The sequence below is a fragment of the Oncorhynchus kisutch genome, linkage group LG28 (genome assembly GCF_002021735.2).
Source record: "Oncorhynchus kisutch isolate 150728-3 linkage group LG28, Okis_V2, whole genome shotgun sequence".
NCBI lineage: Eukaryota > Metazoa > Chordata > Actinopteri > Salmoniformes > Salmonidae > Oncorhynchus > Oncorhynchus kisutch.
Window position 1 is genome coordinate 44710614 of NC_034201.2, and position 12958 is coordinate 44723571.

The following is a 12958-nucleotide window of genomic DNA, read 5'->3' on the forward strand; positions in this document are numbered from 1 at the left end:
CGTAATATAATAAACATGCCAAAATGAATGTCGACATTAATAAATGCATTTATGTAGCTTCCAATTTTTTTAATAACGGTGTTGGAGTGCAAAGATGGAGGCGTGGTGGTTTTAGACATATATATATATAATCTCAATCATTGGTCAAAGCCTATGGGTAAATTAATGGGTTGTAAGGGTTGTAACACCAAAAATAATTAAATTATGAAGCCTTTATGTGCTTGTTTTGGTTACATAAATGCTTCAAAATTCACAAAAGTTGATGAAGTTTCTCATAGAACAAAATGTAGGCTATAAGATCTCCTAAACCTGTGTTTACCACAGACTTTATATTCTGCATTTGTCCAAAAACCCTCCAAAATCCATAGGAGAAAGAGGCGAGGAAGAGAGGGATAACTGGATCCAAAATCTGTCTTCTCCGGCATGAGGCGTTTTTATCGTTTATTTCGCTCACCAAGTGAAGAGTTTTTGTACGGAGTTCAATATGCAGGTTTCCATTGACCCAGGTTTATTCCACAAAAGTAAACGAAGAAGAAAAAAACATTGTGACGTGTAGGCCTAGTGGAAACGGCAGAGAGGCTATAGGATAAATGTTCTGAAGATCAACATTGTGACGTGTAGGCCTAGTGGAAACGGCAGAGAGGCTATAGGATAAATGTTCTGAAGATCAACATTGTGACGTGTAGGCCTAGTGGAAACGGCAGAGAGGCTATAGGATAAATGTTCTGAAGATCAACATTGTGACGTGTAGGCCTAGTGGAAACGGCAGAGAGGCTATAGGATAAATGTTCTGAAGATCAACATTGTGACGTGTAGGCCTAGTGGAAACGGCAGAGAGGCTATAGGATAAATGTTCTGAAGATCAACATTGTGACGTGTAGGCCTAGTGGAAACGGCAGAGAGGCTATAGGATAAATGTTCTGAAGATCAACATTGTGACGTGTAGGCCTAGTGGAAACGGCAGAGAGGCTATAGGATAAATGTTCTGAAGATCAACATTGTGACGTGTAGGCCTAGTGGAAACGGCAGAGAGGCTATAGGATAAATGTTCTGAAGATCAACATTGTGACGTGTAGGCCTAGTGGAAACGGCAGAGAGGCTATAGGATAAATGTTCTGAAGATCAACATTGTAGGTCCACAGACGATGCAATCTCAACCACACTGCACACTGCCCTAACCCATCTGGACAAGAGGAATACCTATGTGAGAATGCTGTTCATCGACTACAGCTCGGCATTCAACACCATAGTACCCTCCAAGCTCGTCATCAAGCTCAAGACCCTGGGTCTCGACCCCGCCCTGTGCAACTGGGTACTGGACTTCCTGACGGGCCGCCCCCAGGTGGTGAGGGTAGGCAACAACATCTCCTCCCCGCTGATCCTCAACACTGGGGCCCCACAAGGGTGCGTTCTGAGCCCTCTCCTGTACTCCCTGTTCACCCACGCCTCCAACTCAAACGCCTCCAACTCAAACATCAAGTTTGCGGACGACACAACAGTGGTAGGCTTGATTACCAACAACGACGAGACGGCCTACAGGGAGGAGGTGAGGGCCCTCGGAGTGTGGTGTCAGGAAAATAACCTCACACTCAACGTCAACAAAACTAAGGAGATGATTGTGGACTTCAGGAAACAGCAGAGGGAACACCCCCCTATCCACATCGATGGAACAGTAGTGGAGAGGGTAGCAAGTCTTAAGTTCCTCGGCATACACATCACAGACAAACTGAATTGGTCCACTCACACAGACAGCATCGTGAAGAAGGCGCAGCAGCGCCTCTTCAACCTCAGGAGGCTGAAGAAATTCGGCTTGTCACCAAAAGCACTCACAAACTTCTACAGATGCACTATCGAGAGCATCCTGGCGGGCTGTATCACCGCCTGGTACGGCAACTGCTCCGCCCTCAACCGTAAGGCTCTCCAGAGGGTAGTGAGGTCTGCACAACGCATCACCAGGGGCAAACTACCTGCCCTCCAGGACACCTACACCACCCGATGTTACAGGAAGGCCATAAAGATCATCAAGGACATCAACCACCCGAGCCACTGCCTGTTCACCCCGCTATCATCCAGAAGGCGAGGTCAGTACAGGTGCATCAAAGCTGGGACCGAGAGACTGAAAAACAGCTTCTATCTCAAGGCCATCAGACTGTTGAACAGCCACCACTAACATTGAGTGGCTGCTGCCAACACACTGACACTGACTCAACTCCAGCCACTTTAATAATGGGAATTGATGGGAAATGATGTAAATATATCACTAGCCACTTTAAACAATGCTACCTTATATAATGTTACTTACCCTACATTATTCATCTCATATGCATACGTATATACTGTACTCTATATCATCGACTGCATCCTTATGTAATACATGTATCACTAGCCACTTTAACTATGCCACTTTGTTTACATACTCATCTCATATGTATATACTGTACTCGATACCATCTACTGTATCTTGCCTATGCTGCTCTGTACCATCACTCATTCATATATCCTTATGTACATATTCTTTATCCCCTTACACTGTGTATAAGACAGTAGTTTTGGAATTGTTAGTTAGATTACTTGTTGGTTATTACTGCATTGTCGGAACTAGAAGCACAAGCATTTCGCTACACTCACATTAACATCTGCTAACCATGTGTATGTGACAAATAAAATTTGATTTGATTTGATCTGTAGCCCGTGAAAGACACCATGGATAGAATGCAATAAGTGACTATTTACTCGATTACATATTTGACATATCGTAATAGTTCTCATGTGCAAACGTATCGCCGTGTTCAGTGCCACGGTGAATCTTATACTCCTGTAGATCTGTAATAATTAGTCGGTGAATCTTATACTCCTGTAGATCTGTAATAATTAGTCGGTGAAAATTATACTCCTGTAGATCTGTAATAATTAGTCGGTGAAATTTCCCAGCCAACCAGAAAAGCAAAGTGAAACAATTCAGGCTGTCTTGAATGTCAGTAAAGACCTTGTTCTGCAAAGAAACATTCATTTCGAGAGTGAACGGTTAGGTAGAGAATATCGAACCTCTCTGAAATGAAAATGGAATAGCCTTCCCTTCAGCAAAATATATTTGACCAAAACCCTCCCTGAACGCTTAAAAAAATAAATGGTAACCCTCCCCTATACCCCAAATAATAATTAAAACATAGAAAGTGTATAGCAGAGAACATGTCTACCATTTACCCTCACTTCCTGGACAGACCAGCACCTTAGATATACAGTTTTAGAAACGGTTCTTCATTCTTTAAGCATTAGCTTCTATGGCAACGCGGGAGTTTTGAAACCACACAGGGCTGCGGGACAGAAGGCTTTGGGTTCGCAAACCATCGTGGGCAAGAGTAGGGATGGAAACATCTGCTTTATAGAAAAGGCATTGCATGAATCTATCAACATCTTTCCTGGGTAATTTACAGTTTGTTTCTAGAATAAAGCTTTGCGGACCAAAGCGCTTTTAAACATACATCTATATAATTGTATTGGTTTTATTTAATTTAAAATCTAGGTAACAAGGGCCTGTTCTTCAATAAAAAAAACAGTAGGCATGTGTCATATCCTCTCAATTCAAGTCTTGGTTTGAATTTAACAGCAGAGGGCAGTAGTATTATTCTAGCAGCAGGGGGCAGTAGTGTTATTCTAGCAGCAAGGGGCAGTAGTGTTATTCTAGCAGCAGGGGGCAGTAGTGTTATTATAGCAGCAGGGGGGCAGTAGTGTTATTCTAGCAGCAGGGGGCAGTAGTGTTATGCTAGCAGCAGGGGGCAGTTGTATTATTCTAGCAGTAGGGGGCAGTAGTGTTATTATAGCAGCAGGGGGGCAGTAGTGTTATTATAGCAGCAGGGGGGCAGTAGTGTTATTATAGCAGCAGGGGGCAGTAGTGTTATTATAGCAGCAGGGGGGCAGTAGTGTTATTCTAGCAGCAGGGGGCAGTAGTGTTATTCTAGCAGCAGGGGGCAGTAGTGTTATTCTAGCAGCAGGGGGCAGTAGTATTATTCTAGCAGTAGGGGGCAGTAGTGTTATCCTAGCCGCAGGGGGGCAGTAGTGTTATTATAGCAGCAGGGGGGCAGTAGTGTTATTATAGCAGCAGGGGGGCAGTAGTGTTATTCTAGCAGCAGGGGACAGTAGTATTATTCTAGCAGCAGAGGGGCAGTAGTGTTTTTCTAGCAGCAGGGGACAGTAGTGTTATTCTAGCAGTAGGGGGGCAGTAGTGTTATTCTAGCAGTAGGGGGGCAGTAGTGTTATTCTAGCAGTAGTGGGCAGTAGTGTTATTCTAGCAGTAGGGGGGCAGTAGTATTATTCTAGCAGTAGGGGGCAGTAGTGTTATTCTAGCAGTAGGGGGGCAGTAGTGTTATTCTAGCAGCAGGGAGCAGTAGTATTATTCTAGCAGTAGGGGGGCAGTAGGGTTATTCTAGCAGCAGGGGAGCAGTAGTATTATTCTAGCACCAGGGGGGCAGTAGTGTTATTCTAGCAGCAGGGGGCAGTAGTATTATTCTAGCAGTAGGGGGCAGTAGTATTAGTCTAGCAACAGGGGGCAGTAGTGTTATTCTAGCAGTATTATTATTCTAGCAGCAGGGGGCAGCAGTGTTATTCTAGCAGTATTATTATTCTAGCAGTAGGGGGCAGCAGTGTTATTCTAGCAGCAGGGGGCAGTAGTGTTATTCTAGCAGCAGGGGGGCAGTAGTGTTATTCTAGCAGTAGGGGGGCAGTAGTATTATTCTAGCAGCAGGGGGCAGCAGTGTTATTCTAGCAGCAGGGGGCAGTAGTGTTATTCTAGCAGCAGGGGGCAGTAGTATTATTCTAGCAGCAGGGGGCAGTAGTATTATTCTAGCAGCAGGGGGCAGTAGTATTATTCTAGCAGCAGGGGGCAGTAGTGTTATTCTAGCAGCAGGGGGCAGTAGTGTTATTCTAGCAGCAGGGGGCAGTAGTATTATTCTAGCAGCAGGGGGGCAGTAGTGTTATTCTAGCAGCAGGGGGGCAGTAGTGTTATTCTAGCAGCAGGGGGCAGTAGTATTATTCTAGCAGTAGGGGGCAGTAGTGTTATTATAGCAGCAGGGGGGCAGTAGTGTTATTATAGCAGCAGGGGGGCAGTAGTGTTATTATAGCAGCAGGGGGCAGTAGTGTTATTGTAGCAGCAGGGGGGCAGTAGTGTTATTCTAGCAGCAGGGGACAGTAGTGTTATTCTAGCAGTAGGGGGGCAGTAGTGTTATTCTAGCAGCAGGGGGCAGTAGTGTTATTCTAGCAGTAGGGGGGCAGTAGTGTTATTCTAGCAGCAGGGGGCAGTAGTGTTATTCTAGCAGCAGGGGGCAGTAGTGTTATTCTAGCAGCAGGGGGGCAGTAGTGTTATTCTAGCAGCAGGGGGCAGTAGTATTATTCTAGCAGTAGGGGGCAGTAGTGTTATCCTAGCCGCAGGGGGGCAGTAGTATTATTCTAGCAGCAGGGGGGCAGTAGTATTATTCTAGCAGCAGGGGACAGTAGTATTATTCTAGCAGTAGGGGGCAGTAGTGTTATCCTAGCCGCAGGGGGGCAGTAGTATTATTCTAGCAGCAGGGGGGCAGTAGTATTATTCTAGCAGCAGGGGACAGTAGTATTATTCTAGCAGCAGGGGGGCAGTAGTGTTATTCTAGCAGCAGGGGGGCAGTAGTATTATTCTAGCAGTAGGGGGCAGTAGTGTTATTCTAGCAGCAGGGGGCAGTAGTGTTATTCTAGCAGCAGGGGACAGTAGTATTATTCTAGCAGTAGGGGGCAGTAGTATTATTCTAGCAGTAGGGGGCAGTAGTATTATTCTAGCAGTAGGGGGCAGTAGTATTATTCTAGCAGTAGGGGGCAGTAGTATTATTCTAGCAGTAGGGGGCAGTAGTATTATTCTAGCAGTAGGGGGCAGTAGTATTATTCTAGCAGTAGGGGACAGTAGTATTATTCTAGCAGTAGGGGGCAGTAGTGTTATTCTAGCAGCAGGGGGGCAGTAGTGTTATTCTAGCAGCAGGGGACAGTAGTATTATTCTAGCAGTAGGGGGCAGTAGTGTTATTCTAGCAGCAGGGGACAGTAGTGTTATTCTAGCAGTAGGGGGCAGTAGTGTTATCCTAGCCGCAGGGGGGCAGTAGTGTTATTCTAGCAGCAGGGGACAGTAGTATTATTCTAGCAGCAGGGGGGCAGTAGTATTATTCTAGCAGTAGGGGGCAGTAGTGTTATTCTAGCAGCAGGGGACAGTAGTATTATTCTAGCAGCAGGGGGGCAGTAGTATTATTCTAGCAGTAGGGGGCAGTAGTGTTATTCTAGAAGCAGGGGGGCAGTAGTATTATTCTAGCAGCAGGGGGGCAGTAGTGTTATTCTAGCAGCAGGGGGGCAGTAGTGTTATTCTAGCAGCAGGGGGGCAGTAGTGTTATTCTAGCAGCAGGGGACAGTAGTATTATTCTAGCAGCAGGGGGGCAGTAGTATTATTCTAGCAGCAGGGGGCAGTAGTGTTATTCTAGCAGCAGGGGGGCAGTAGTATTATTCTAGCAGTAGGGGGCAGTAGTGTTATTCTAGCAGCAGGGGGCAGTAGTGTTATTCTAGCAGCAGGGGACAGTAGTATTATTCTAGCAGCAGGGGGGCAGTAGTATTATTCTAGCAGTAGGGGGCAGTAGTGTTATCCTAGCCGCAGGGGGGCAGTAGTATTATTCTAGCAGCAGGGGGCAGTAGTATTATTCTAGCAGTAGGGGGGCAGTATTATTATTCTAGCAGCAGGGGGCAGTAGTATTATTCTAGCAGTAGGGGGGCAGTATTATTATTCTAGCAGCAGGGGGCAGTAGTATTATTCTAGCAGTAGGGGGCAGTAGTATTATTATAGCAGCAGGGGGCAGTAGTATTATTCTAGCAGCAGGGGGCAGTATTATTATTCTAGCAGCAGGGGACAGTAGTATTATTCTAGCAGCAGGGGGCAGTATTATTATTCTAGCAGCAGGGGGCAGTAGTGTTTTTCTAGCAGCAGGGGACAGTAGTGTTATTCTAGCAGTAGGGGGGCAGTAGTGTTATTCTAGCAGTAGGGGGGCAGTAGTGTTATTCTAGCAGTAGGGGGGCAGTAGTGTTATTCTAGCAGTAGGTGGGCAGTAGTATTATTCTAGCAGCAGGGGGCAGTAGTGTTATTATAGCAGTAGTGGGCAGTAGTGTTATTCTAGCAGTAGGGGGGCAGTAGTATTATTCTAGCAGTAGGGGGCAGTAGTGTTATTCTAGCAGTAGGGGGGCAGTAGTGTTATTCTAGCAGTAGGGGGGCAGTAGTATTATTCTAGCAGTAGGGGGCAGTAGTGTTATTCTAGCAGCAGGGGGGCAGTAGTGTTATTCTAGCAGCAGGGGGGCAGTAGTGTTATTATAGCAGCAGGGGGCAGTAGTGTTATTCTAGCAGCAGGGGGGCAGTAGTGTTATTCTAGCAGTAGGGGGGCAGTAGTATTATTCTAGCAGTAGGGGGCAGTAGTATTATTATAGCAGCAGGGGCAGTAGTATTATTCTAGCAGCAGGGGGCAGTAGTGTTATTCTAGCAGCAGGGGGCAGTAGTATTATTCTAGCAGCAGGGGGGCAGTAGTGTTATTCTAGCAGCAGGGGGCAGTAGTATTATTCTAGCAGTAGGGGGGCAGTAGTGTTATTCTAGCAGTAGTATTATTCTAGCAGCAGGGGGCAGTAGTATTATTCTAGCAGTAGTATTATTCTAGCAGTAGGGGGGCAGTAGTGTTATTATAGCAGCAGGGGGCAGTAGTGTTATTCTAGCAGCAGGGGGCAGTAGTATTATTCTAGCAGTAGGGGGCAGTAGTATTATTCTAGCAGCAGGGGGGCAGTAGTATTATTCTAGCAGCAGTATTATTCTAGCAGCAGTATTATTCTAGCAGTAGGGGGCAGTAGTATTATTCTAGCAGTAGGGGGCAGTAGTGTTATTCTAGCAGCAGGGGGGCAGTAGTATTATTCTAGCAGTAGTGTTATTCTAGCAGTAGGGGGCAGTAGTATTATTCTAGCAGCAGTATTATTCTAGCAGCAAGGGGCAGTAGTATTATTCTAGCAGTAGTGTTATTCTAGCAGTAGGGGGCAGTAGTGTTATTCTAGCAGCAGGGGGGCAGTAGTATTATTCTAGCAGTAGTGTTATTCTAGCAGTAGGGGGCAGTAGTGTTATTCTAGCAGCAGGGGGGCAGTAGTGTTATTTTAGCAGTAGGGGGGCAGTAGTATTATTCTAACAGCAGGGGGCAGTAGTACTTTTCACTTGCACACATGCAGTCATACTGTGTGTCCTGAGATGCCATCAGCACACACACAAAGAGAAGATGGTGCCAACAGACACGGCCACCCTCTTTCTAGCTCCTAGCCAACTTTGCAATATACAGTGCATTTGGAAAGTATTCAGACTCCTTGACTTTATCCACATGTTGTTACGTTACAGCCTTATCCTAAAATGGATTCAGCCCCGCCCCCCTCAATCTACACACACTAACCCATAATGACATAGCAAAAACTGGTTTTTAGAAATGTTTGCAAATTTATAAAAAATAAAACACTTCAATATCGAATTTACATTCAGACTCTTTACAAAGTACTTTGTTGAAGCACCTTTGACAATGATTACAGCCTTGAGTCTTCTTGGATATGACGCTACAAACTTGGCACACCTGTTTTTGGGGAATTTCTCCCATCCTTCTCTGCAGATCCTCTCAAGCTCTGTCAGGTTGGATTGGGGAGAGTTGCTGCACAGCTATTGTCAGGTCTCTCCAGAGATGTTTGATCGGGTTCAAGTCCTGGCTCTGGCTGGGCCACTCAAGGACATTCAGAGACTTGTCCCGAAGCCACTCCTGCGTTGTCTTGGCTGTGTGCTTAGGGTCATTGTCCTGTTGGAAGGTGAACCTTTGCCCCCCAGTCTGAGGTCCTGAGTGCTCTGGAGCAGGTTTCCATCAAGGATCTCTCTGTACTTTGCTCCGTTCATCTTTCCCTTGATCCTGACTAGTCTCCCAGTCCCTGCCACTGAAAAACATCCCAAAAGGGGTCTGAATACATTCCGAATGCACTGTATACATACGAAGTGGGTAAAATAGTGCGTAAACATTTTTTAATGACCAGTGTTCAATGACTATGTACACAAAACAAACATATAAACAACATCCCAAAAGGGGTCTGAATACATTCCGAATGCACTGTATACATACGAAGTGGGTAAAATAGTGCGTAAACATTTTTTAATGACCAGTGTTCAATGACTATGTACACAAAACAAACATATAAACAACATCCCAAAAGGGGTCTGAATACATTCCGAATGCACTGTATACATACGAAGTGGGTAAAATAGTGCGTAAACATTTTTTAATGACCAGTGTTCAATGACTATGTACACAAAACAAACATATAAACAACATCCCAAAAGGGGTCTGAATACATTCCGAATGCACTGTATACATACGAAGTGGGTAAAATAGTGCGTAAACATTTTTTAATGACCAGTGTTCAATGACTATGTACACAAAACAAACATATAAACAACATCCCAAAAGGGGTCTGAATACATTCCGAATGCACTGTATACATACGAAGTGGGTAAAATAGTGCGTAAACATTTTTTAATGACCAGTGTTCAATGACTATGTACACAAAACAAACATATAAACAACATCCCAAAAGGGGTCTGAATACATTCCGAATGCACTGTATACATACGAAGTGGGTAAAATAGTGCGTAAACATTTTTTAATGACCAGTGTTCAATGACTATGTACAAAACAAACATATAAACAAAGCGTGTTTCAGCTGAAATAAAAGATCCCAGAAATGTTCCATAAAAATCGTATTTTTCTGTGCACAAATTTGTTTACATCCCTGTTGGTGAGCATTTCTCATTTGCCGAGTTAATTAGTTGTATTTGGCTAAGGTGTATGTAAACTTTTCCTACTTCAACTGTATATATATATATGTATATATATATTGAGTATACCAAACATTAAGAACACCTTCCTAATATTGAGTTGCACCCCCCTTTGCCCTGAGAACAGCCTCAATTCATCGGGTCATGGACTCTACAAGGTGTCAAAAGTGTTCCACAGGGGATGCTGACCCATGTTGACTCCAGTGCTTCCCATGGTTGTGTCAAGTTGGCTTGATGTCCTTTGGGTGGTGGACCATTCTTGATACACACGGGAAACATTTGAGTGTGAAAAACCCAGAAGTGTTTGCAGTTCTTGAAAAACTGTCATCAAGGCAAAGGGTGGCTACTATCTCAAATATAAAATATATTTTCATTTGTTTAACACTCTTTTGGTTACTACATGATTCCATTTGTGTTATTTCATAGTTGTGATGTCTTCAATGTTATTCTACAATGTAGAATGTAGAAATGAGTAAAAATAAAGAAAAAACCCTGGGATGAGGAGATGTGTCAACTTTTGACTTGTACTGTGTGTATCTATTCCGGGCTCCTTGCTTGTTCTGATCATTCTTAATTTATTTTTACTTTCTGGTTTATTTGTGTATTGTTCATTTGTATTGCTAGGTATTACTGCTCTGTTGGAGCTAGAAACACAAGCATTACTGCTCTGTTGGAGCTAGAAACACCAGCATTACTGCCCTGTTGGAGCTAGAAACACAAGCATTACTGCTCTGTTGGAGCTAGAAACACCAGCATTACTGCCCTGTTGGAGCTAGAAACACAAGCATTACTGCCCTGTTGGAGCTAGAAACACCAGCATTACTGACCCTGTTGGAGCTAGAAACACAAGCATTACTGCTCTGTTGGAGCTAGAAACACCAGCATTACTGCTCTGTTGGAGCTAGAAACACCAGCATTACTGCTCTGTTGGAGCTAGAAACACCAGCATTACTGCCCTGTTGGAGCTAGAAACACCAGCATTACTGCCCTGTTGGAGCTAGAAACACCAGCATTACTGCCCTGTTGGAGCTAGAAACACCAGCATTACTGCCCTGTTGGAGCTAGAAACACCAGCATTACTGCCCTGTTGGAGCTAGAAACACCAGCATTACTGCCCTGTTGGAGCTAGAAACACCAGCATTACTGCCCTGTTGGAGCTAGAAACACCAGCATTACTGCTCTGTTGGAGCTAGAAACACCAGCATTACTGCTCTGTTGGAGCCAGAAACACCAGCATTACTGCCCTGTTGGAGCTAGAAACACAAGTATTACTGCTCTGTTGGAGCTAGAAACACCAGCATTACTGCCCTGTTGGAGCTAGAAACACCAGCATTACTGCTCTGTTGGAGCTAGAAACACCAGCATTACTGTCCTGTTGGAGCTAGAAACACAAGTATTACTGCTCTGTTGGAGCTAGAAACACCAGCATTACTGCCCTGTTGGAGCTAGAAACACCAGCATTACTGCTCTGTTGGAGCTAGAAACACCAGCATTACTGCCCTGTTGGAGCTAGAAACACCAGCATTACTGCCCTGTTGGAGCTAGAAACACCAGCATTACTGCCCTGTTGGAACTAGAAACACCAGCATTACTGCCCTGTTGGAGCTAGAAACACCAGCATTACTGCCCTGTTGGAGCTAGAAACACCAGCATTACTGCTCTGTTGGAGCTAGAAACACAAGCATTACTGCCCCGTTGGAGCTAGAAACACAAGCATTACTGCCCGGTTGGAGCTAGAAACACCAGCATTACTGCCCTGTTGGAGCTAGAATAGAGCTAGAAACACAAGCATTACTGCCCTGTTGGAGCTAGAAACACAAGCATTACTGCCCCGTTGGAGCTAGAAACACCAGCATTACTGCCCTGCTGGAGCTAGAATAGAGCTAGAAACACAATCATTATTGCCCTGTTGGAGCTAGAAACACAAGCATTACTGCCCTGTTGGAGCTAGAAACACAATCATCACTGCCCTGTTGGAGCTAGAAACACCAGCATTACTGCTCTGTTGGAGCTAGAAACACCAGCATTACTGCCCCGTTGGAGCTAGAAACACAAGCATTACTGCCCGGTTGGAGCTAGAAACACAAGCATTACTGCCCTGTTGGAGCTAGAAACACAAGCATTACTGCACTGTTGGAGCTAGAAACACAAGCATTACTGCCCTGTTGGAGCTAGAAACACCAGCATTACTGCCCCGTTGGAGCCAGAAACACAAGCATTACTGCCCTGTTGGAGCTAGAAACACCAGCATTACTGCCCTGTTGGAGCTAGAAACACAAGCATTACTGCCCTGTTGGAGCTAGAAACACCAGCATTACTGCTCTGTTGGAGCTAGAAACACAAGCATTACTGCCCCGTTGAAGCTAGAAACACAAGCATTACTGCCCCGTTGGAGCTAGAAACACCAGCATTACTGCCCTGTTGGAGCTAGAATAGAGCTAGAAACACCAGCATTACTGCCCTGTTGGAGCTAGAATAGAGCTAGAAACACAATCATTATTGCCCTGTTGGAGCTAGAATAGAGCTAGAAACACAACCATTACTGCCCTGTTGGAGCTAGAATAGAGCTAGAAACACAAGCATTACTGCCCTGTTGGAGCTAGAAACACAAGCATTACTGCCCCGTTGGAGCTAGAAACACCAGCATTACTGCCCTGTTGGAGCTAGAATAGAGCTAGAAACACAAGCATTACTGCCCTGTTGGAGCTAGAAACACAACCATTACTGCCCTGTTGGAGCTAGAATAGAGCTAGAAACACAAGCATTACTGCCCTGTTGGAGCTAGAAACACAAGCATTACTGCCCCGTTGGAGCTAGAAACACCAGCATTACTGCCCTGCTGGAGCTAGAATAGAGCTAGAAACACAATCATTATTGCCCTGTTGGAGCTAGAAACACCAGCATTACTGCCCTGTTGGAGCTAGAAACACAATCATCACTGCCCTGTTGGAGCTAGAAACACCAGCATTACTGCTCTGTTGGAGCTAGAAACACCAGCATTACTGCCCTGTTGGAGCTAGAAACACAAGCATTACTGCCCGGTTGGAGCTAGAAACACAAGCATTACTGCCCTG